The sequence below is a fragment of the Cyprinodon tularosa genome, unplaced genomic scaffold (genome assembly GCF_016077235.1).
Source record: "Cyprinodon tularosa strain WSP-4 unplaced genomic scaffold, ASM1607723v1 ctg241, whole genome shotgun sequence".
NCBI classification, from domain to species: Eukaryota; Metazoa; Chordata; class Actinopteri; order Cyprinodontiformes; family Cyprinodontidae; genus Cyprinodon; species Cyprinodon tularosa.
This window is the reverse complement of record NW_024038899.1, coordinates 218,573-243,300: the sequence shown is the minus strand read 5'-3', so window position 1 is coordinate 243,300 and position 24,728 is coordinate 218,573. Positions and strand designations below refer to the sequence as shown.

Sequence of the window (24,728 nt, the reverse complement as noted above, 5' to 3'; positions counted from 1 at the left end):
TTAAAAGGGAGTTTTTCCTCTCCACTGTCGCTACAAGCATGCTTAGTGTGAGGGATTGTATTTGAGTCAATGCAATCAACTGGTTTTCCTTAGATAGAAAACTTTGTATCAATTTGACTGTATGATCTGGTTGAACTGTAAAGTGCCTTGAGATGACATGTGTTGTGAATTTGGCACTATAGAAATAAACTAAATAGAATTTAATTTAATTGAACTTGTTAGCCTGGTTTTGTCTGTTACGTTTATATTTTTAGTTTTGTTGAATGTTTAATTTCCACTTTAAAGGCACACCGCAGACTTTGTGACCTAAAGAGTTGATGCATAAGAGTTATTTTAAATGATTCCTTAGGGCAATATACAGTGCTTGAGACTATCAATGCTAAGAGCGGGGCCCCCTTCTTGAAATACTGACTATGTAAGTTCAGAGAAGACGCAACGTCTTTGGCCTGGTCACATGACCTGGAAGAATGTGTCGCTTCAAAGCCACAGGCTCTTATATAGTCATGGAGCTAAGGATTTTGCTCTACTATTTTTCCTGCCTGCTCGAGTTTTGGTCATGGCTGAGGCAAGGAAAAAGTTTAAACCTTCTGAGGAGGATAAGAAGAGAATATAAAAGGGATCATGCGCGAGGAAAAAAGTTGATCTTGGGAAGGAGGTTGTTTGTTGCCGCAGGCTGAAAGAAGCCGGATGTAAAACAGATTCTCTTTTCTCAATTTATTATTAGACTGGTAAGTTAGCATACAGTCATATGTCTTTGTTATTATTTTTGATGTTTAGTGGAAGGAAAATACGGGGAGAAAGCTAGCAGGCGTCAATCAAAAGCTAACCAAGGCGCCCCGTCTGGGCCAGTGGCTTTTCCCTGGATATTAGTCGCTGATCCTCCACACTGTAAGGTCCAGCCTGCCCCAGCAGTGCTCTCCAGAGAGCAGCATCATTTCTCACGCCCGCCAAGCTGAACTTAGTTGCCTAGCGCGGTCCCCGATCAATAGACAAGGGAGGCTGGTCGGCTTACTGTTGACTTTTGTGATAGTGCTGCAGCGCTTTTGGCCACTAGTGCGGCTAGACGTGAAAGTTACAGGTCTAGCGCCCCTAGAGGGTAAAAGGTATATGCTGTGCCTTTAAGGCTAATTTATGCTTCTGACACATAGCCTCTGCAACCGTCAAATCTGTCTCTGTTTTTTTTGTTTTGTTTTTTTGTTTTCAAATTATTTTGAGGTGCGAGACGACGGACCTGAAAAAAATCCTGACTAAGCGTTGGACGGTCGCAAACCCGCGCAGACCTCAAGTGGAAGTGCGCAGAAAAAACTGGTTGTGACTGGTCCTTGGTATGGCTTTCCGGCTGTCTGTGTGGTCATCTTTCTCGATTTAAAAACCAAGAAAAAACTACAATGGACAACTACGATGAAAGGTTAATCGAGGAGATTCGGAAGTACAACCACTTGTACGATGCCCCAGACAAATTATATAAAGATGCCAAGGTCTCTGCCAAAACGAAGTTCTCATTACCATCCGCCGAAGTTCTCGCAAGTTCTCGAATAGGTACCCCCTTGCACTCTGGCGGGAAACTGCTGTACGTCCCTAGAAATTCCAGACCGATGGTGCAGAAGCATACCAGCAAAACTGGTTCGCGATCAGACCCAAGCGGCATTTGATGTGTGCGAATGCAGACGTATAATCAGAGATGGCAAAAGTACTCACTTTCCGTACTTGAGTAAAAGTACAGATACTTGTGTTAAAAAATACTCTGGTAAAAGTGGAAGTACTGATTAAACTTCTTTACTCAAGTAAAAGTAACAAAGTACAAGCTTGTACATTTACTTAAAGTATAAAAGTAAAAGTAGAAACCACTTTTTTCATGCCGTTGCCTACATTTTAAATGGATGTCTGCCAATAGGACTAGATCTCCGTTGTGTTCATTTTCAATCATCTCGTCGTCCATACTACTATGCTAACGCCACCGCCACCAAGCTGCAATGATTTGCCGCCAATGAATACCGCCGAATCTGTCGATTCATCTTGTAGTGGTGCGTCAAATGCAATGTAGATTCCCATCCAATTAGACTGAATTTGGTATTGATGACGTGAAAAATAATAATGGTAACGCCATTGAAATGATTCAAAACTAAAGTAACGAGCCAATTTTTTAAAATGTAAGGAGTAGAAAGTACAGATATTTGTGTAAAAATGTAAGGAGTAGAAGTAAAAAGTCGCCATAAAAATAAGTAGTAAAGTAAAGTAAAAATATCAGAAAAATCTACTTGAGTACAGTTACAAAGTATTTTACTTCGTTACTTCCCATCTCTGCGTATAATCTGCCCTTTAAGGTACCATCAGCCAGCACTGCTGATTCTGAAGGCCCTGAACAGAATTGATTGGCATAGAAATGCACTAAAGCTTAAATCTGATTGGACAAAAAATGTAGAAAACACATAAATGCAATGGAAGCAGCACAACCAAGAGAAAGGCTACAAAATTAAGAAAATGGATTGCTTGGAATAAATTAATAAAGTTTGAAAGCGAAAAATGAAAGTTTAGGATATGAATTTTGGCCAGAAGTGAAGGCTCTGAGCTCAAACACAAAAGGAGAACTGTCCTCCTAGTCGCTAAATGTGCAGCGAATAAGTCCCCTGGAGACGCAATTCAGCAGAACAGGATGAGTTCTGACATTTTTTTTTATGTTTCCTGGCACCTAAGGCATGAATAGGCTTGGTTTTATTAAAAGAACTAAGTTTTCATCTATTTTCCCCTTTCTCAGACATTTCTCTCGTTTTATTATTTCTCTGCTGTTTAATATGAACCCTTCCTTTATTTTGCTGCAGGTCGTCAGCAGCTGTAATAGTCAGCGAATTCAGAGTAAGCGGCGAGCTAAATTCCTCCCTTATTGTCTATGGTTCTGACAGAATCGGACTCATTTCGCTGCTTCTGCTTCTTTCAGAGTAACTGCAGCAAAGACTGAGAACTTCAGAGTACAAACGTTAGCAGTGCAGGAAAGATGATAAATCTTCAGGGTGAGAGGTTGGCTTCAGGACATTCCTGATTACATTCAGCACCTCACCGAGGTCCAACTGGTTTGAATTTCCGTCTTCAATCCGTATTTATTTGTTTCATTTCCTGGGAAAACATTGAGACGGAGGTGGAATAAATAACCTGAGGACGCCACATGCAGGCCATTCAGAGGCTTTTGTTTGCATGATGTTACAATTCTGACATGCTCCCATTAGCAAGTGTTTTAGCGCCTCAGGGGTTTCCATCCTCCGCCCTGCTGCTGGGAACAGCCCAGACCACCAACCTCTTAGAGGAAAGCATCTCTACAATGAATGATCTCTTCTAAAAGGATCTCAATATAATGTGAAGTTCTCTTCTATTCACTCCCTCAGGATGTTTCAACGTTTGCCACTTTAAAACAATAAACTTTGATGCATTTCATTGGGATCTTATCTGAATTACACAACAAAGTGTATAACAATGAAATGAAAGGACAATCAAACTTTTAGTCATTTTACTAATATAATTTGAGGTTGAGGGATTGCCTTGGAGTCAATGAGTCGATGCAATCAACTAGTTTTCCTCAGATAGAAAACCTTAAACCAATCTGACTGTAAGATCTAGTTGAATTGTCTCAGTGTATTCTCATTATTAGTTCGTATGAAATCGTACGAAAAGTTATGCACCGTAATTTCGTACGTTTTATACGTTTTTTTCGTTGCATTTCGTTGTATTTTTGTCTTGCCTCGAGACAAGATATCCTTGCGCATGCGCATCTTACGCACCATTAAATAACATAGAATTTAACATACAATTAACTCTAACCCTGACCCTAACCCTAACCCTAAGATGCAAAACTAAAATAATATACTAACTCCTACCAATATTAGACCTAAAAAAATATAGATTTAATAAACATTTCCCTCTACCTACCTCCCTTCCCTCAGTTTAGAACTGCAGGGAGTGGAGGAGGCAGAGTTTACATGCCAGACCGGCGGGGGTCAACTTAGCCCATTCCAGGGCGGTTTACCCTGACTCTGCTTCCTCCATTGAACTAAAAATTAATATACTTATCTTCAATTAATCATAACCTCCACCCTTATACTACACTTATAGCACATATCACCTTACCAGGACAATTAGCTGCTAACACTAACCTATGTAACCCACATATCAACCTAATTCTCATGTTTATCAACTTACCAGGCCCATTAGCTACTGACCCTAATATTAGTGGAATCCATACCTAAACCTAACACCTGACCCTTGCCTTAAAATTACACTTAGACAATCCCTATCCTGACACTTGCCCTAAAACCTAACTTTAGCCCTTACTATCAACTTACAAGATCCATTAGCTACTGACCCTAATATTAGTGGAATCCATACCTAAACCTAACACCTGACCCTTGCCTTAAAATTACACTTAGCCGGCTTCCGGCCGGAACACCGTAAAGATGGCTGCTCGGTAGAGAGACTCCCCAGACAATCGGAGATATTACTGAATTACCCCAATTCAGCTGAGCAATATTGCCTCACGAAAGTCGGATAGAGGGGGTAAGACGATAACGAAGCCCCAAAGTCAATAAAACTTGAAGAGGAAGGACGAGAATTCCTGTGAAAAGGTACAGCTAACGTATCGTAGCCGTAAGCTAACAAGTCGAAATGGCTAGCCTGGACATTCTATTAGAAGAACTAAGAGGGTTCCGCGAGGAAACCAGGGAACATCTCTCGACTATTAAAGAGGAAATGAGAAAAACAAACGCAAGGATTAGTGAAGTAGAGGAACGGTTGGAGAAGACGGAGGAGCGAACTCAAAACATGGAGGAAGTGGTAGCTGAGCTGCTAAAGCTACACATGAATATGGAAAATAAGTTGATAGACTTGGAGAGCCGATCCAGGAGAGAGAATATCAGGATCTACGGTATTCCAGAGGGAGCTGAAAAGGACTGTGAATCCATGGTTGCATTTGTGGAATCTTTACTTAAAGAGGGGCTCGATCTGGAGAGCAGCGGGCCGGACATGCAGATTGAGCGAGCACATCGGGCGCCGGGCCCGCAGCCGCCGGAGGGAGCGCCGCCACGGTCGTTTGTAGTGAAATTTCAGAGTTTTAAATACAAAGAGATGTTGCTTCGTAAGGCTTGGCAGCGTAAGGGATTTACCTGGCGTGAAAGACAAATAAATCTGGATCACGATTACCCACCAGCCATCCTTGGAATGCGCAGAGAATACACCGAGGTTCGGAGAGTCCTGAAAGAAAACGGGGTTCCGTTTCAGACACTCTTTCCTGCGAGGCTGCGAGTGAAACATAAAGAAGGAACCAGAACCTACGACACCATAGAGGAAACCACAGAGGACCTGGCAAAAAGGGGATACAAAGTCAAAGTCATCAGATCTCCAACTTCCCTGAAGGAGCAGATCGATCGGCTGTCCTGGAGCAGAAAGGAGAGGAGAAAACAGAAAGGCTCTTCCAGCTCAGCAAGGGGAGAAAATTACAAAGAGCGGCTCCGGGCTTTCAGAAGAACATCTCCTCCCGAGACCTGAGACCTGAAGGAATTATCCTCTTTACCTCCTTGTTTTTTCCTCTTGGAGATAAGTATATAGAGTGCTGACTTAATTAAGACGGACTTTTGAAAGGATTGTTTGGGCTCTACTCTTATTTGGGCGGTCGCCACTTGTAAGGGCCCTCCTCAACAATAAGGGAGAATTTTCCCTCCTGAGCTTCTTCCGAGAGGCTCTACAGGGTCTAGTCAACAGACCCCTGCCTTGGATGCTGAACATGTTCTGTTTCTTTCATGGTTCCTGTTCACATGTTTGTTTCTGGTTCACCTGTTGTTGTTTTTTTTTGTTTTTATTAGTTCTAGCAAGCGGTGGGGGATTTTCAGGGTTTTCAGTGAAATGGGAGGAACAATTTCCTGAATGGGTAAGACACAGTTAAAGGTGGTTTCTTTCAATGTAAATGGCTTAAATAATCCGAGTAAGAGATGGAGAGTCCTGTCTAAGCTCAGGAAAGAAAAAGTTCAAATAGCAATGCTGCAGGAAACCCACCTAGGTGATTCTGAACACGCCAAACTGAACAAGATGGGGTTTAAATCTGTCTATTTTTCTTCCCACGGCTCTGGGAAACGAAGAGGGGTAGCCATTTTAATATCTAGCTCCTTGTACTATGAACATGTTACAGAACATAAAGATAGGGAGGGTCGTTATATTTTAATCACAGGAAAAATAGATGGCATCACGATAAGTCTGATTAATGTTTATGCTCCACCTGGTAGTGATTGGTCTTTTCATAAAAAAATACTTGAATTAGCAGCAACAGAAAGTCAAGGTATAATGATTTGCGCAGGGGACTTTAATATTAGGCTAAATCCAAATCTGGACTCATCAAATGGGAAAACAAGTTTAAGAAATACCAGTAAAAGAATGAAAAGTATGATGGACGAACTGGGAATAGTGGATATATGGAGGGATAAGAACCCAACAAGTCGTGACTACACTCATTATTCCTCTTCTTATAATGTATACTCACGAATAGATTATTTCTTCATGTTTAAAAAGGATGTTCATAGATTAGAAAGTTGGGCAATCGGATCTAGTCCAATTTCAGATCATAGCCCAATCTATATTTCTCTCCTGCTGGCTGAAAAAAACAGATCCACGCTCTGGAGACTGAATACGAACTTATTAAATAGTACATCCTTTAAGGAGAATATGAAAACTGAAATCAAACGATATCTGGAAGAGAATGACAATATAGAGGTGGGTCCAGCAATACTTTGGGATGCATTAAAGGCGGTAATCAGGGGAAGAATCATAGCCATCTCCTCCTACGAAAAGAAAATTAGACAATTAAAACAAACCCAATTGGAAGTGGAACTAAAAAAACTACAGAAAGAACATTCCAAAACCTTCAAGAGGGCAACAAAAAATAAAATTGAGATAGTGAAAAAAGAGCTGAATGATTTAAACCTGCAAGAAATACAAAAGAAACTTCTCTTTACTAAACAGAAAAACTATGAGGCTGGGGGAAAATCCCTGAAGCTCCTAGCATTTAAACTACGAAAACAACAAGCTGATAGAACTATTCACAAAATACAGAATATCAGTACAAATAGGGTTGAAACAAGCCTGGCAAAGATTCATAAATGCTTTGGAGAGTATTACCAAATCCTATATTCCCAACCCAAATTGAATAATGAACAGCAAATAGATACATTCCTTTCTCAACTCACTCTGCACAACATTACAGCCGAGCAAAACGAACAATTAATATCAGAGATAACTGAGGCAGAACTAAGATCGGTGATTAAAAAGTTAAAAGGAGGGAAATCTCCAGGAACGGATGGGTTTACCTCTGAGTGGTACAGAGAAATGCAAGATCTATTAGTCCCTGTTTTATTAAGAGTCTTCAACAATGTTCTGGAGAAGAAAATAATTCCTCCTTCATGGAGAGATGCAATTATTTCATTAATCCCCAAGGAGGGAAAGGATAAGTTGGACTGCAGAAACTACCGCCCGATAAGCCTGCTTAATATTGATTACAAATTATTTACTGCCATAATTGCACAGAGATTAGAAAACATCTTACCAGTGATAATTCATAAGGACCAAACAGGCTTTATCAAACAGAGACAGACACAGGACAACATCAGAAAAACTTTGCACATCTTAAACCATGTAGTTCAACAAAAAATAGAGACCCTTGTACTGAGTCTGGACGCAGAGAAGGCTTTTGACTCGGTAAGATGGTCCTTTCTCTACAAAGTTATGTCCAGATTTGGGTTTCACCAGAACATAATTGATGTCATTTCAGCCCTATACAATAAACCATCGGCTAGGATAAAAATTAATGGAGACCTATCTGACCCCTTTGTTTTAGAAAGGGGTACGAGGCAGGGATGCTGCGTTTCGCCGCTTCTCTTCGCCCTCTTCATAGAGCCGTTAAGTCAATGGATAAGACAGAGAACAGACATAGCTGGGGTTCGCATGGCATCTGGGGAACAGAAGCTTTCATTGTTTGCAGACGATTTGTTGCTAACCATTACAAATCCATCTCAAACTCTACCTGTACTTATGGGAGCAGTCGAGGAATATGGCTTGCTCTCGGGTTACAAGATAAATGTTACCAAGACTCAGGCTCTAACAATAAATTATAACCCACAGAACAATATTAGAAAACTGTACAGTTGGAACTGGGAGGCAGATTCCATAAAATATTTAGGGGTCACATTGCCCAAGGACTTTTCTAAGATTTTTGATGTCAACTATGGGCCCCTAATCTCAAACCTGAAATCAGACATACAGAGATGGAACCTGATCCCTTTTTCAAATTTATACTCCAGAGTGGAATCGGTCAGAATGAACATTCTCCCACGCTTCCTTTATCTATTTCAATGTTTACCTATCCTGATATCAGAAAGACGTTTTATAGAATGGGAAAGAATGATATCTCAGTATATTTGGCAGGGAAAAAAGGCAAGGGTGAGGTATAGGACACTGCAATTAAAGAAAGAGAAAGGTGGACTGGGTCTTCCCAATTTGCAAGTTTATTACCTTGCAGCTCAGTTAAGACCAGTGTTCTGTCTATGCTCTCCATCATACGATGCAAGGTGGAAAGATATGGAAGGTAGAACAGTGGAGGGAATACCCCTAATTTCAGTATTAATGGATACGGAATTACAAGATGGGCTGAATATACCACAAGGTTCAATGTTACACACAATGCTGGATTCCTGGAGAAAGGTGATTCAAATCTGTAAATTGGGCAACCAGATAAAAATACTCAGATGGTGTGCCTTTGACTCTGCTTTTAAACCGAATAAGATGGATGGGAGATTTAGAGGATGGATCCAAAAAGGAATAACCACCTACTATACATTTACCAAAAAGGGGGTATTTCAGAGTTTTGAGGAGCTTCAGAGATCTAATGGGTTAGAGAGGGACGACTTCTTCAGATATTTACAAGTGAGGGCCTATTTCAATCAAAACATACGTAATGATTGGGAAACAGCCAAATCAAAATTGGTTGATGTGTTTTTGTCTTTGTTGAAGTCAGGTTCATGCAAGAAACTTGTTTCCATACTTTACAATGCTATTCTATCTTCTAAACAAGGCGATACGAATTATATAAGGAACAGGTGGGAAAAAGAAGGAAACGTAACTATCTCAACTGAAGTCTGGGAACAGATTAATAAACTACACTGGATGACTTCAAGCTCCAACACATGGAGACTGTTCTGTTGGAAAAACTCTGTTCGATATTTTGTAACTCCAGCTCAGAAAAAACATCATGGCAGCGGAGACGCCTGTTGGAGACTCTGTGGAAAAAACGGAGCAAATCACCACCACATCTTTTGGGGATGTCCGGTGATTAAAGATTTTTGGGAGCAAACGTGTTCCCACATTAACAACATCTTCACTAAAAATCTCCCGTGTAAATGTGAAATTCTGTACTTAGGAAACATTCCATCTGACAACTGGACTCTGGAAGATAAAAAACTGCTGTTAATGCTGCTGGCTGCAAGTAAAAAGACAATCACCAGAAAATGGAAAGAGCACCTACAGTAGAGGACTGGTTTGGCATAGTGCAGGACATTTACATGCTGGAGAAGCTAACTTTCTCTGTCCAAGGACGTAGGGAATCTTTTTTCAGGATTTGGTCTAAGTGGACAAACTATATAAAACCAGTAATCCCTGTGATCTAAACTTGTCTTATCACATGCAAATACTGTTGTGCTGTGTACTGTTCCCTTTTGGCAGGCTTATGTCCTGAATTGTGCTTTTCCCCAAAAATAAGGAAAATTTGAATTAGACCTCATGTTCCCACCCGCTCGTTTTTTTTTTTTTTTTTTTTAAGTTATAGATGTTTGGTTATTATACAAAAACTCCGGATCGGCTTATGTTATTCTTTCCCATATTTCCACTGTGGTGGAAGTTTGAATGTACAAAGTAATTGTAACCTGCCTTTCCAAATAAAAACTTCAATAAAAAAAAAAAAAAAAAAAATTACACTTAGCCGATCCCTATCCTAACACTTGCCCTAAAACCTAACTTTAGCCCTTACTATCAACTTACCAGATCAATTAGCTACTGACCCTAATATTAGTGGAATCCATACCTAAACCTAACACCTGACCCTTGCCTTAAAATTACACTTAGCCGATCCCTATCCTGACACTTGCCCTAAAACCTAACTTTAGCCCTTACTATCAACTTACCAGATCAATTAGCTACTGACCCTAATAGTTGTGGAATCCATACCTAAACCTAACACCTGACCCTTGCCTTAAAATTACACTTAGCCGATCCCTATCCTAACACTTGCCCTAAAACCTAACTTTAGCCCTTACTATCAACTTACCAGATCAATTAGCTACTGACCCTAATATTAGTGGAATCCATACCTAAACCTAACACCTGACCCTTGCCTTAAAATTACACTTAGCCGATCCCTATCCTAACACTTGCCCTAAAACCTAACTTTAGCCCTTACTATCAACTTACCAGATCAATTAGCTACTGACCCTAATATTAGTGGAATCCATACCTAAACCTAACACCTGACCCTTGCCTTAAAATTACACTTAGCCGATCCCTATCCTGACACTTGCCCTAAAACCTAACTTTAGCCCTTACTATCAACTTACCAGATCAATCAGCTACTGACCCTAATATTAGTGGAATCCATACCTAAACCTAACACCTGACCCTTGCCTTAAAATTACACTTAGCCGATCCCTAACCCTGACACTTTTTAAGCCTTGCCCTAACCCTAAAACCTAGCCATTACTCTAAAAGCTAACCCTAATTATCCAAGTTCTACAAACTGTCTTGGCTATGGATCTGAGAGATAGCAACGAATGTGCGCCGGCCTGTGCAATGCCTTTGATCCCCTAACCAACTGCTCTAGTCGTCGGACTGGGTGGGTGGGGGTCATCGAGAGAGTGTCTAACGCCTAACCCTAAGATACAAAACAGCAAGCAACCTAGTTAGAGACTTGAAGAAGCGATTATTGCACTGTTTTTCCCAGTTTTACGTCCGTCCGCGGATCTGCTTTTTTCGTCTGTCTGGCTGCGCATGCGCACTGATGTGTATTTTCGAGGAAAAACATCCAAAACGTACGAAATACGAACTGATAATGAGAATATGTTGATTGTCTCTGTAAAGTGCCTTAAGTTGACACGTGCTGTGAATCGTTGCTATATAAATAAACTGAACTGAATTGAGTATTTTGAAAATGGGAATAGTTTAGAGGTTTTTATACACAGCTGACTGCTCATCACAACAGAAGCCAACATATGGAGAACCAGGAGAGTCACCTTAAAAAGAAATCAATGGTTTAGTTACAGCACATTAACAGTTTAGGTATAGTCTATTAAAACTTTAGTAACAGGTTGCTAACAGGTGTCACATAATTCAGGTAACAGGTGTTTTCAGGTCTCTCTTGTGGAAGAGATGTGTAATCTCAATAAGTCCAACTTGTTTAATAAAAGGCTGCAAACAAACAAAACACATAATTTATTATTATAAAAATAATAAATAAATACAGATAAAAGAAGCAGGGAGTGGCAGGCCGGTGGTTAGGGCATAGAGCTTGGAACCCTGAGGTTCCAACTGCCACCCTGGGTCTCTGAGCAAGACCCTTAATCCCCCACTGCTCCCCAGGCGCTCCACGATGGCAGCCCACTGCTCCCTAAGGGGATGGGTTAAATGCAGAGGTACATTTCTCCAATCAATAAAGTTCAATTATATAAAAATAATTATAATAATAAGAGTATGCAGAGTTAATAACCTGTTTTTCTGTCAGGTTTCTGTTGACATTTATGAAGTCTTCACTTTTATATAAAACTGAACATCTGTAATAAAACACAACTAAAATCAAAAATACCATAACATATGCAACTGTCCTTATGTTGTTATATCTAGTGAAATGGCAACATGGATGGCAACATTTGAAGGATGGTAGTATGAGCTTCACTAGCAACCACAATCCTTGAGTTAAAGTTCAGACCATCCTAAGAACACCTGAATATTTCATCATTATGATCTGGTTGAAGGTCTTTTCCATTGGAATTAAAGAATAATATGAAAACGGAAATCTAAAATCTAAACAGTTGGGGACTAAAACAGTAAATATTGGTCAGATTTTAGCAGGATAAATGTCACAGTGTGAGGATACAGATGGGAACATTTTGTTCAACTTAGTTTGTGAGATAAGTCATATATGAATCTCTTTAAATTGTATCAGTTGGCAGAAAGACTTTATATAAGAAGAATGTTCCCATAGTTCTGCCTTATACTGTAACCCAGGGACCCACAATTTAATTTTATTTTACCATTAATCATACATAAAGCCAGGAATATAAGATGCACAGACAGTTTCCTAAGTAAAGCCCTGTGATGGTTTAACAAGGTTTATTACTTTAGTTTTAAGTGTTTTTTTTATTTATTATTATAGTAGTGCCCATCAGGTATCCCTTTCTGACAAGTAGGATTTTTCATTCTTTTTAAACCAGTCACACAAGGATACAGTGATCAGAAATTTGACATCTGGCATTAGTGCAATGCAAAAACATTCTGAAAATGAGTAAAAACTTCTTCAAATAAGTGTATTTACCCTTAATTTGAGTATGGAAAATAAGATGATCTGCCAATAGAATGAGCCATTTTTACCCTATAAATAAGATATTTTCACATTATGCACTTGAAATAAGAGACTGCTGTTGTTTTTTCGGATTTCAAATGTAAATTGTCTAGTTCCATTTGCATAGTGTCTCACTTACCTGCTTAGTTGCAGAAAATATTAACTTATTTTAAGAAAAATTGACTTACTTAGATTTACATTTTTTTCAGTGTGGAAATGCTTCCATCAGGGCTTTTACCATCTATAGAAACAACCGATCGTAGGAATTATATATATATATATATATATATATATATATATATATATATATATATCTATATATATATATATATATATATATATATATATATATATATATATATATATATATCTATATATATATATATATATATATCTATATATATATATATATATATATATATATATATATATATATATATATATATATATATATATATATATATATCTATATATATATATATAACACGCCATTTCAAGACACTTTACAGTTCAACCAGATCATATTGTTGCTTCTATCTAAGGAAAACCAGTTGATATCATTGACTCGACAGCAATCCCTCACACCAAGCATGCTTGTAGCAACAGTGGAGAGGAAAAACTCCCTTTTAACAGGAAGAAACCTCCAACAGAACTAGACAATAGATGGTGCTAGAGTACCTGTCCTTTTCCCCCTCTGGACAAAAAATTTACCTCCTGAATTCGCTTTTGGTGTTTTTCTTTTTTTTTATTCAAACCAGAGTCTAGATTTTTGCAATCTTGCTCCACAAAACACGTAGCACTCAATAGAGCCTTACCCTGGTTACGTGCCAGCTAACCGTCCAGGTAACAAACTACATCCCCAGAAGAAGAAAGACTTGAAGAAATGCAATTGTCACACATTTAAAGAGTTATAATAGCAGTTACATGTACACTAGAAGTAACTGTGTTTTACAGAGTAATCTCTACCTGATAACTCTTAGCATTACATTCACACAGATCATGTTTGTTGTTCTCTAGCCTTCATTGTGTTATTTTTATCACGTAAATGAAAAAATAAAGTAAAAAAGTTATCTAGTCCATTGCTTTTCAGGTTTGTTTATATATCAGTGGATTTGAAATAGTTGTGTTTCTAATTGACAACAATGTTCATTGAACTGAGGAATATCGTTAAATGTCAGCATCAGACAGTGTTTGGCTGTTGGCGGCTCAGAGCGACATATAAGGTGTCCTTTTTCCCACCTGAGCACCTGCCCCTACAAATGTCTGTGCACACCGCTGCTGTCACCCCATCCAAAAAAATCATCAATTTATGAGAAGGAATATATTGTATTCTTACCCTCTGCCGTATTATTCTGTAATACAGAGGAGATAAAAATTGCACATATTACCGTATATACTTTACTGCATTATTTGCATCATAAAATGACGGGAATCATTTGGGGGAGGAGAACTCTCTTAATCTAGGACTGATTAATCTGGGACTACCACTGCTGAAAGGGCCTCCTTTCCTACATTTTCAGGAAAGGTGGGCCCTTCAGCAGAGCTTTTTTTGAGCTTACAGATTCTCCTTATCTCTTACGTTCCCAGACAGAGCCACTTGTGGAGCTAGTTCATTGCTTCTATACCTTTTCTATGTCTGCTTGTGTCTCCTTGAATCTTAATTCAGCTTCAGCAGAAGGCCGCTCATGCTGAGCCTGGTTCTTTTGGAGGTCTCCTCCTGTCGAAAAAGATTTTTCCTCTCCACTCTCGCTGCATGCATGCTCTTTGTGCGGGATTGTTGTTGAGTTAATAAGTTGATGTAATCAGCTGATCTGATTGATTTTTTTCTCTGTAAATTGCCTTGAGCTGACCTGATCCATGGATGCTTTAACTGGGTCTGGGGATGTAAAATCACTGGGAAGTAAGGAGGTTTAGCTTGTATGAAAGGTGCATAGAAACTGGCTAGAAATAGCCCAGCTCGCCTCCACACATCTGATCCTTGAGAGAGGCTGGACACTGTTTTACTCTGGGATTGGGTCTGCTTGACTCCTCTCACACACAAAATGATCCAGAAATACGTCAAAATTTCTTAAATTAATTGTATTTACCCTTAATTTGAGCAAGTAAATTAGATGATTTGCCAATGTAATGTGCATTTTTACTCTTAATCTAAGATATTTAGATAAAATGCACTTTAAATTAGATAATTTTCTTATTTTAGATGTAATTTGTGTTGTTCCATTGGCAAAATGTCTCCTCTTAAATTAAATAAAAATGAGCTTATTTAAAAGAAATAAGGACTTGGATTTTTTGTTTTTTTTTCCAGTGCATTCAGCCATCTCATGTTGGAGTTTATCCTGGCTGGGAACATGGAGTCTAAATGGACGATGGTCTCTGCCTCTATTAACCTTTCCTACTTTCTTTTCCTTCTTCCAGATATCATCTCTCCTGCTGTTTGATTTTATAAAACCATCACCTTTTCTTCGCCTATCTCACTTTTTCCATTCTCTGTTCAATTTTTGATTGATGAGTCATCTTATTTCCTAATATGTGGTGTAAAGTTCTTCATTTAGTAAGGTTCATTGATTGCAACACTTTCAATTACACAGCACCAGGGATGGAAAGTAAGTGTTTTCATGAAGGACCATTACCATGTCATGTTCAAATACTAAACAATGATTAAAAACAAATCTAAATACTAGTAATATCTACTGCATTACATTTTAATTTATGTTGACTAAAGCTGAAAACAGTGGAATGAGGCTGATTGACACCTCAGGAATTTAAAATGAACTAACAGATTCTGCAGAGTGGGAGACTTGTAGGAACCACTAGTAAACCTGCAGATTGAGAGCGAAGTGCTCTGTTAGGAACATAAGGAACAATCAGATCTCTGATATCATATGGAGCTTGGCCATTTAAGGCTTTATATGTGAGAAGGAGGATTTTAAATTCTATTCTGGATCTAACAGGAAGCCAATGGAGAGAAGCCAGGATAGGAGAGATGTGATCTCTCTTTTTAATTTTCATCAGAACTCTGGCTGCAGCATTTTAGATCAGCTGAAGGCTTTTAACTACAGTTTGAGGACTTTCAGATAGTAAAGATTTACAATAGTCCAGCTTTGAAATAACATTGACTAGATTCTCAGCATCAGCCATGGATAGGAAATTTCAAATTTTTTGCAATATTCTAGATATGAAAAAAGGAAATTCTAGAAACCTCTTTCATTAAAAAAACCTTCTAGAAACTCTAGTTTTAAAAACCATCCTATGCACAGAGAATAACTTAGATACTGTTTTTTTGCAAACTGATACGGTACAGACTGAACTGAAACGTGAGTCCTGAACTGAGTCCTGCACAAATAGCTGCATATGTTTAAAGCTTGCATTTTCATAGTACTAAAATTGCAAATAGAGTTAACATGGAAATAAAACCTAATCAAGATGTGAATTCAAAAAACAATAAAGGAGGAATGGTTGGGGAATGTCTTACATTCAGAACCTAATCAATCAACTGCAATGATTTCCAGCCTTCTGTCTTCATCCCAACGTCTGTCGGTGCTTTTCTATAAACCAACTGGACTGATTCTCGCCTCGATTTTCATTTTCTTCTGTTTTGTTTGGGTAAATCTTTTTTTTTTTTTTTGATGTAGCTAATATCTATAAAGGTGACAAGCCTGTGAAAGTGAGGATTAAAGACACAGACATTTGTGTTCAAATGTAGTGAGTAAAAGTAACAAAGTCCTTTAGAAAAATAAATACTCTAGTACAGCACAGATATAGAAAAAGGTACTTACCTGTAAGTACAGAAACTAATTATTTATTTTTAGTTACTTGACACCTTTGCCTAATAGTAAATGAATCATCCTTTAATAATAACCCCCTTGTTAGAAAGAGATATATAAATAAAAGGTTTATTTCTCTTCACAGTTCAATAGTTTCATCTATCATAGCGACCAATCTGATTTTTGGTAACAAACTTACATCACCTAATGTTAAAGTATTATTAATACGAAACCTTTATTTAAACATGCAAAATGTAGACAAACCAAGGCTGTTAGTAGTCCAAGCATGTGGCTGATAAGCTGGAAAATGAAAATCCTCAAAGTGGTAAACAGCATGTCTGGACCACAGTGTAATTAAAAGGTGTATAAACAAATGGAAATTAATGAAAGAGATTATAATGACTGCTGTGAGTCAAATACTAGATTTGGTTTTGTGTTCAGCTTCATGGAGCAAAGAATAATTATTTGCTCATGTATGCAAAGACACTAACTCAAGTTATTGACACAATAATGAAAATATAATATTTGTAGGGACATAAAAGTGGAGAATACAGACTTTGGTTCATGTTGAGTCTTTAAAAAAAATAAAAATAAAACACAAAAATCAGTGACATCGACCTGAATGTTCACAGAGTTCCTGTGAAACAAAGACCGGCTGCCGCCCTGTCTGGGATCAAGGTCATGTTAGATGGTAATAACAGATTGGATGCCATGGTAACCAGCATCACCGTTCCCTCTTCACATCCCGTTGTCACGGCAACGGGAGCTCCCGCGGGAGTTAGAGGTGTTTGTGACGTAGCTGTGAATGCTGCTCTGTGTGGAAGCAGGCTGTGATGCGCTGCTCGCACCACACCCGGTCGGGGCAGAGCACGATGTTCCAGAATTGGGAAACTAAAAATTGCCTTAGAAAATTGAAAACTCATCTATTCCTCTGGGAAAATGTATTTTCCCCAAGGTACCAATATGCTTTATTTAAGAAAAAGTTGTTTATTTGGGTGAAGAAATGCATGTAAAACCTTTAAAATACTGTTAGAAGCACAACATCCATATTTTCTAAATAAAGACAAACTGTATGGTCCTACTATTTTCCTTTTGATTACAAATAAACGCATATATTTAATCATCCATGCTGTCTAAAAAAAGACATAGTGGACAAAATATCTGGGTCAAACATATTTTCCATATTTTGCTTTTATCAAAAAATTTTTCTGCATTACATTAATATTACATGTACTAATATCTATATTAAATGGATTTTTAAGTTATTATTAAAGAACATATTCATCTATAATTTCACTGAAAACTCCTTGATGACATGCAGACACATAATTTTCTCTTTACCCCATATAACACAAAATAAGGGTCTTAAAAGAGCATGAATTCTGTACATATCAGCTATAATGTTAGTATTTAGATGTGCATAATTAACAACAGCGTTTTAGTTATCAAGTAACTATTAATATATGAAAAATTAAAATCTTTACTAAGTTTAAACATTCCTCTTGTTAGTATTACTGCTGCCATCGTCTGTATTAGAGGGAAATAAATGGTAGTGGTGGTCACGGAGGTGGCCAATGACTGGCTAAGGGTGGCCATGGCTACCCCTGGCCCCCCATCTAGCTCCGCCCCTGGTCTACAGACTAATCAACTTCATCTATCTCCACTCAACCACCAGTTTCAGGCCTGGGGGGGGAACAGCCATGTTATTTACTCCCGTTCATGCATATCTATCAAATTCAGCGCTATGTTTCCTGCCGGGGTCTGAGCGCCAACGACAAAGTAATTGTATCAATAAATTTCTCCTAATTGTCTTTTCTCTTCATGTGAGTTTTTCAGATTGAAATTAGAGCTAAAAAATAAGTGAGAAGTTGTTTCTGATTCTTTTTTTTAATCATATGACTCACAGGATGCATGTTATCTAGAATGTATTTTTGCTTTATTAGAGATATAGTATTTGTGGGGTGATAGCACAGCATGTGTTTAATTATAATCTGCATTAACATTTGGTTTGGATGCTTGTTTGTTTTCTTGCTGTTGTGACGTCACTCAGCAGGTAGGGAACAGCGCCCCCAGCGGCGGCTCCGGGCGCTGTGTCGCAGCACTCTGCAGGTTGCTGCTGCAGCTGATGGAGTAGGCGGGTCCGAGCCGCCTGTTTGTCTGCGCCACCAGCAGCATCAGCTGCGCTTTGTGCCGCGATAATCCGCTCTGATGTCACGCTGCAGAGGGAGGGGGCTGAGCTTTCCGCTTTAATCCGAGGAGGGGGTCAAACCGAGCCGATCCGGGCGAGGACAGGACCCGGTGGAGGGCGGGGGGGGAGACGATGTGGACCGGAGCCGGGCCTCTCCTCCGCTAACATGAAGGTAAATCAGCCGCTGTCATCACCGATAGCAGATTATTTGTCATGTTTGCAGATTATGGCGGACTGTGCACCTGCGGAAAAACCCAGAGGATTTAAGTTTAGAGAGGTGACAGCGCGAGCATCTATCGTTGTTTTCCTTTTCAAAATAAATGTCAGATATTTATAAGATGAGGCAGCCAGGAGCGGGTGGACTTATGCTATAACTGAGAGGACAGACCGACTGACAGGCCCAGACACACTGTTTGTCACAGAAAGCTTATAAAAAGAGGAACCTTTGGGCCTTTAGAAACCGAATGTGGCCAAAGGAGGGGTTTTCAAAATAAAAGCCTCCTTGCTCGTCTGATTTTGCTCATGCATTCATCACCCTGAGTGACCGTGACGCCTAGAAAGGTGAGAAGTGATGCACCCCAACAGGGACCATATGCTGGATGGGAGCCTGTGTTTGTCACCACTGGGTGTGACAGAGGAGAGATGATGCCAGGAGGTTTAGATCAGGATACTCATCCCTCTACATCAGGGGTCTTCAGTGTTTTTTTCCAGGCCCAGGGCCCCCAAACTGATGGAGCAGGGACCCCCTGATCAATGGCGTAAATAAATCGGTAAGCAGAGACTGCAGTTGCTTAGGGGCCCCCCGACGTCTTAGGGGCCCCATCACTGACTCCTGGTTGCCCCCCCCCTACGCAATTGTGGTCTAGGACGTCTCTTTGAAGATGAAATTATGCCAAAAATTCCTGATGGGATGGGGTGTTGTACTTCATATGGGGCCCACCCAGATAATGTCGCTTACGTGCCTGTTATTGTGTCGTTACGCAATTGCCCCTGATTATAAATATTGTATGAAATTCTGTTTTATCAAACTGGTCCTATAGTTGCACTATTACAGATGGAGTAATGTAACGAAAGTAATTTTGCTCTGGGAATATTAAAGTATTTCTGATTCATCGTTGATGGGACAGGTGTTGTGAATGAAATGGTGCCCAGTGGTCTCCATTTATCTTTTTACTACAGTGTGTTGAACTCATGTTAATGTGTATTTAAAGACATTTCAATTAGTGGTCTAATATAAAAAAATGTCTAATGATACAAAACCTTCGCGACCCCCATGCAGTACCTCCATGGATCCCCTAGGGGTCGCGGACCCCCTGTTGAAGACCTCCGCTCTACATCATCAAAATGTTGATTCATGGTGAGAAGATTTACCCCAAATAAAACTAAAGTAGCTAGATCTGTTTAACTGAGAAAAAACACTGAAAACTTCTTTCCGGTCTTAAAGTCTTTTACCGCCTCTTACATATCCACAGCATGATGCTGCCATCATCTTGTTTTGCAATAGAGAAGGTGTTCATTGTTCCCAATATATTCAGATTTTTCTTACAAAAGGGATAGGAGATGTACGACGGAGTATTAGGGCCAGGCTAGAGATTTTTTTTTGTTCTATTTCGAGAATAAAGTCGTAAAATTATGAGAATAAAGTAGTAAAATTACAAAAAATAATGTCGCAACGAGAATAGTCGTAAAATTATGAGAATAAAGTCGTAACATTATGAGAATAAAGTTGTAATATTAGGAGAATAAAGTCGTAATATTATGAGAATAAAGTCGTATTATTATGAGAATAAAGTCGTAAAATTACGAGAATAAAGTTGCAACAAGAATAGTCGGTAAATTACGAGAATAAAGTCGTAACATTATGAGAAAAAGTTGTAATATTACGAGAATAAAGTCGTAATATTATGAGAATAAAGTCGAAAATTACGAGAATAAAGTCGTAACATTATGAGAATAAAGTTGTAATATTACGAGAATAAAGTTGCAACGAGAATAGTCAAAAAATTACGAGAATAAAGTCGTAATATTATGAGAATAAAGTTGTAAAATTACGAGAATAAAGTTGCAACGAGAATAGTCATAAAATTAGGAGAATAAAAGTAATAAAATTATGAGAATAAAGTCATAAAATTAGGAGAATACAGTCGTAACATTATGAGAATAAAGTCGAAAAATTACGAGAATAAAGTCGCAACAAGAATAGTCATAAAATTACGAGAATAAAGTCATAAAATTAGGAGAATAAAGTCATAAAATTAGGAGAATAAAGTCATAATATTAAGAGAATAAAGTCATAAAATTACAAGAAACAAGTTGTATTTTATGAAAACTTACAAAACGCACTTTCTTCTCTAAAATGAGGATGTGAAGTTATACTGAAGTTGTACTGTATATAATATTACAACTTTATTCTCGCATTAAAACTTTTTTTTTTTTTTCATGTTACGACTTTATTCTCAAAATAAAAAAAAAAGTAAAAAATCTCTAGCCTGGCCCTAATCTTGTAGATTAGGATGGTCTAAGTTGCAGTGTTATTATACTTAATAAAAAACAGTCAGTGGTGGATTTACCATTAGGCAAAGCTAGGCAGTTCCTGGGGGTCCCATAAAACTCCTTTTACATGTATGGTTAATGCAGCTATTACTTATTTGTGCACATTATTATGTTTTTGTTAAAAATTATCTCACCAAAATACTCTGTTTGTGACAACATCTAAAAGCAGCGAACTCTGCTCTCCAGAGCAAGTAGATTGGTAACCCCGCCTCCTGCTCTCCTCCATCTTGTCTGCTGTCATGATTCATGCAGCTATTATTTCATCCAAATGAAAAATGGAGAACAGAGAAGCAGATCATGGCTTATCTACAGTGAAAAGAAGGACTGGGTTATTTACTTTTGCCTTTTTGGAAACACAGGAAGGAGCAATCAGCTAAGTAGTGATTGGAAAAATCCTTTGTTACTTTTGAGACTGTCAGCTGAGCACATTGTCAATATGAGAAGAATAAGGGACAAAAGAAAACAGAGAGGAAAACAACAAAAAGAGGGATAATAAGATAAGGACAAAAGGTAGTTGGTCTGTTTTATGTGTTGTCTTCTCAATTCAGAGGGCCCCATGCCTGCCTTTTGGCTAGGGCCCCAAATTTCCTAAATCCACCCCTGATAGTAATTGAGACACTCAACAGTATAGATTCCCCCATCCCTGTTTTTATTATTTTATTATTATTTCTTTTTAATAAAATGCTAATTTTCCTGGTATTGATACTAAATACAAGTGTTTTTTTTTTTGCTAAAGTTAATTTTAGATAATTTGCACATTGAACGAATAATATTTCAAACAACCTAAAAATATATTCTCAAATTTTGTTATAGTTGGGTAATTTGTTATAAATTTATTTGTACACTTATTTAACTAAGAAAACAGCTTCAGTGTTGAGATTGAAAAAGGTGAGTTTTTAATATTAATTAAGATGTCTATATGCCTTTAGTTAGAAATTTTCTACCCTCAAGGTATTGAAATTGATATCAAGTATCAAATATAATAACAAATAACATAATAATGTTAGAAATTGTGCCTATGCACGGTTGGGACAAAGCTTAATTCGGAGGTGTTTTTTTATATTTCGTTGTGGAAAGAAAAACATATCGCGATAAATATCGCATATCGTGTTTGCCATTACATTTAAGAATATCGATCTATTATTTTTGTTCCACAAGGCTAATTTTTCCCTAACTTCACAAATGAAATACAACAATTTTTTTGGTAAAATAAAAAAATGTGAATAGTTCTGTATGCAAATGTGGTTAAAAATAACCCACATGATTTAAGAACTGAGTGAAACGATGGAACTAGTCAGACTTTCAATAATAATGCAAATAATGGATCTACTTACCTTTTTCTAATAAAGAAAACTTTAAGAAGAATTATGTACATTGATGTATTTCTGTCAGATAGAATTAAATAATAATTTATTTATTTTTATTGGATAATTTAGAATAAGCTTGAGAATTTATTTCCTGTTGCTTTTCAATTTACTTCCTCTTTCAGACAATCTGCAGCACATTTTCTTATTGCTGTGTTATAGTTCTTTAAAAAACAAAGACAAAATGAACAGAAAAGTCTCTAAGGAAACCAGAAATAGTTTCCATCCAGTTAAACCCTCATCCATCCACCTTTAACATTATTCCTGTGAGTAACTGACCATAATCATGGTTTAACTAAACACTAATCTAAACCAGAGGACTGAAGGAATGTGTCCTTTAGGAATGCACTTAATGGCTGAAAGTGGGATCTTTGAGTTTTGTAGTATCCAATAAATGGGAAATGAATAATTTTTCTTAATATTGGACTGTGACAGCGGACATTAATCATCTACTTTAGGAGTACAGGTTACTTTACGCTTCAGTGAGACAGATCATCTATGCTGAAACTTTCAAACCAAGGCTGATGTTGGAGTTTACATTTGAAAAAAAATAATTAAATGTTACTAGAGCAGTATCCACATTATAAAGTTAAACCAAAAAGACAATAATCCACTTGATTATAATAAAATAAGGCTATATTATTTAAGAGTTTATTATTGTAGTTTTAAATCTTTTAAATTTTTTTCCTTTTTGAGCCTAAATTGAACTCTTGCTACAGGTGCAGTGAGCTGACATAAACAGATGTGGCGCCATCTACTGGCAGTACAGCCAAAATGGCCTTTGATGCAGCAACTGAATAAGTCCCAGCTGTGCTGACTGTGCTGTAATGCCTCACGGAAACCCAACGGCGTTGAGGATAGGGCTTAAAAGCAATGCTAACACCAGTAGCTCTGTTAGCAGGGACATGAACTCACATGTTTATCAACTTGGCAGCGACATCGGAACGCTTCCTAAGCTTTAGCTGCAGCTTTGATTAACTCCAATGGTCAAACTGTTTTCTCAGCATAATTCGAGTTTTTTTTTTTTATTTGAAAAAGCTGAACTTTTCTATGAAACGGCGGCGTAGCAGTCAATCAGGGAAAGATGCAGTTGATGTAGGTTGAGGAAGTGCAACCGAGCAAATAGAGGAATATAGAGAAAATCAAAAGGTAGACATAACGAACTATATGTAGAGATGATTTGGTGGCTTTAAAAAAAGCGGTTTTAATTTAGCCCTAGACAGACTCTCATTATCCTCACTTACCTCCAACACAGACCCCGGTCTGCATGGGTAGATCTACAAGAAACAACCGTCGAAATGGAATACCTGTAACCTGTAAGGAATTACACATACAGTACAGCCACCATGATGCATGACTTGGGAAACAGATGTCTGTGTTTCCGTCCTGCACCCGTTACCTCTGATCTTATCTAAGATGAGTCCATGGAAGCTTGAACACATCATCTGTGTTGCTGTAGCCTCATGGAGCGAGACCGGGTGCAACCAGCCGGTTATGAGTTTTCTGGATGTTCAGAACAATAAATCTAATTTCTCCTCCCCTCCGGTACACTCCATTAGCAGACTGTAGATTTCTATCGGCGTACTTTCAGACTCTCGAGAATCAAGAAGGTTATTTTTCACCATCAGTTTTAGCTTTTTTGTCTTATGTATGTCAAACACATTTGATAATTGACTCAAATAACAGAACATCTCTGCCTGAAGGGGAATCCAAAAAGGCAGATTTATAAACTGCTGTCTTGGAACAAATTGAATTTTATACCATCACAGACAGTTGGGATTACATTTTTGTTTTTCAGACTGCAACAACAAAAACAGCATTATACACTTAGCAAAGAATAAGAGAGAGACGGTGGGTAGTTCTTACATCTTCCTTGGTTCTGTCTTTGGTATTCATGTATTAGTGGTCCTCTTCATCTTTGGTTGGCGAAATTTCTGTTCAGTTTTGTTTATTTCTATTGCACCAATTTACAACACGTGTCATCTGAAGGCACTTTACTGAGACAATTCATTCAGATGGGTTTAAAGTTTCGTATCTAAGGAAAAACCAACTGATTACTAAGGATTTATTCTTCCTGGATGAACATGTTTGGGAATGTGTCGTAGGAAATTTTGCAATCCAGTTAAATAAAGGAGATAGATGTTAATTCACTCAGTTGGCATTTTATCATCTTTCTTCCAGGTTAATATTCCGTTTAATAACTTAAACCCTGCAGAAAGGCTGTGAAGGTC

At 38.1% G+C, this 24,728-nt stretch overlaps 1 protein-coding gene across 1 annotated transcript in view; it reads left to right on the top strand.

Moving 5' to 3' along the window:
• Nucleotides 1-18,515: 18,515 nt before the first annotated feature.
• The window catches only part of apba1b (amyloid beta (A4) precursor protein-binding, family A, member 1b), a 42,524-nt gene continuing 36,311 nt past the window's right edge, over nucleotides 18,516-24,728 (top strand). Inside the window, exon 1 of the mRNA XM_038287621.1 lies at nucleotides 18,516-18,752. The gene's annotated coding sequence lies outside the window, so the exon portion shown is untranslated. The remainder of the gene's footprint in view (nucleotides 18,753-24,728) is intronic.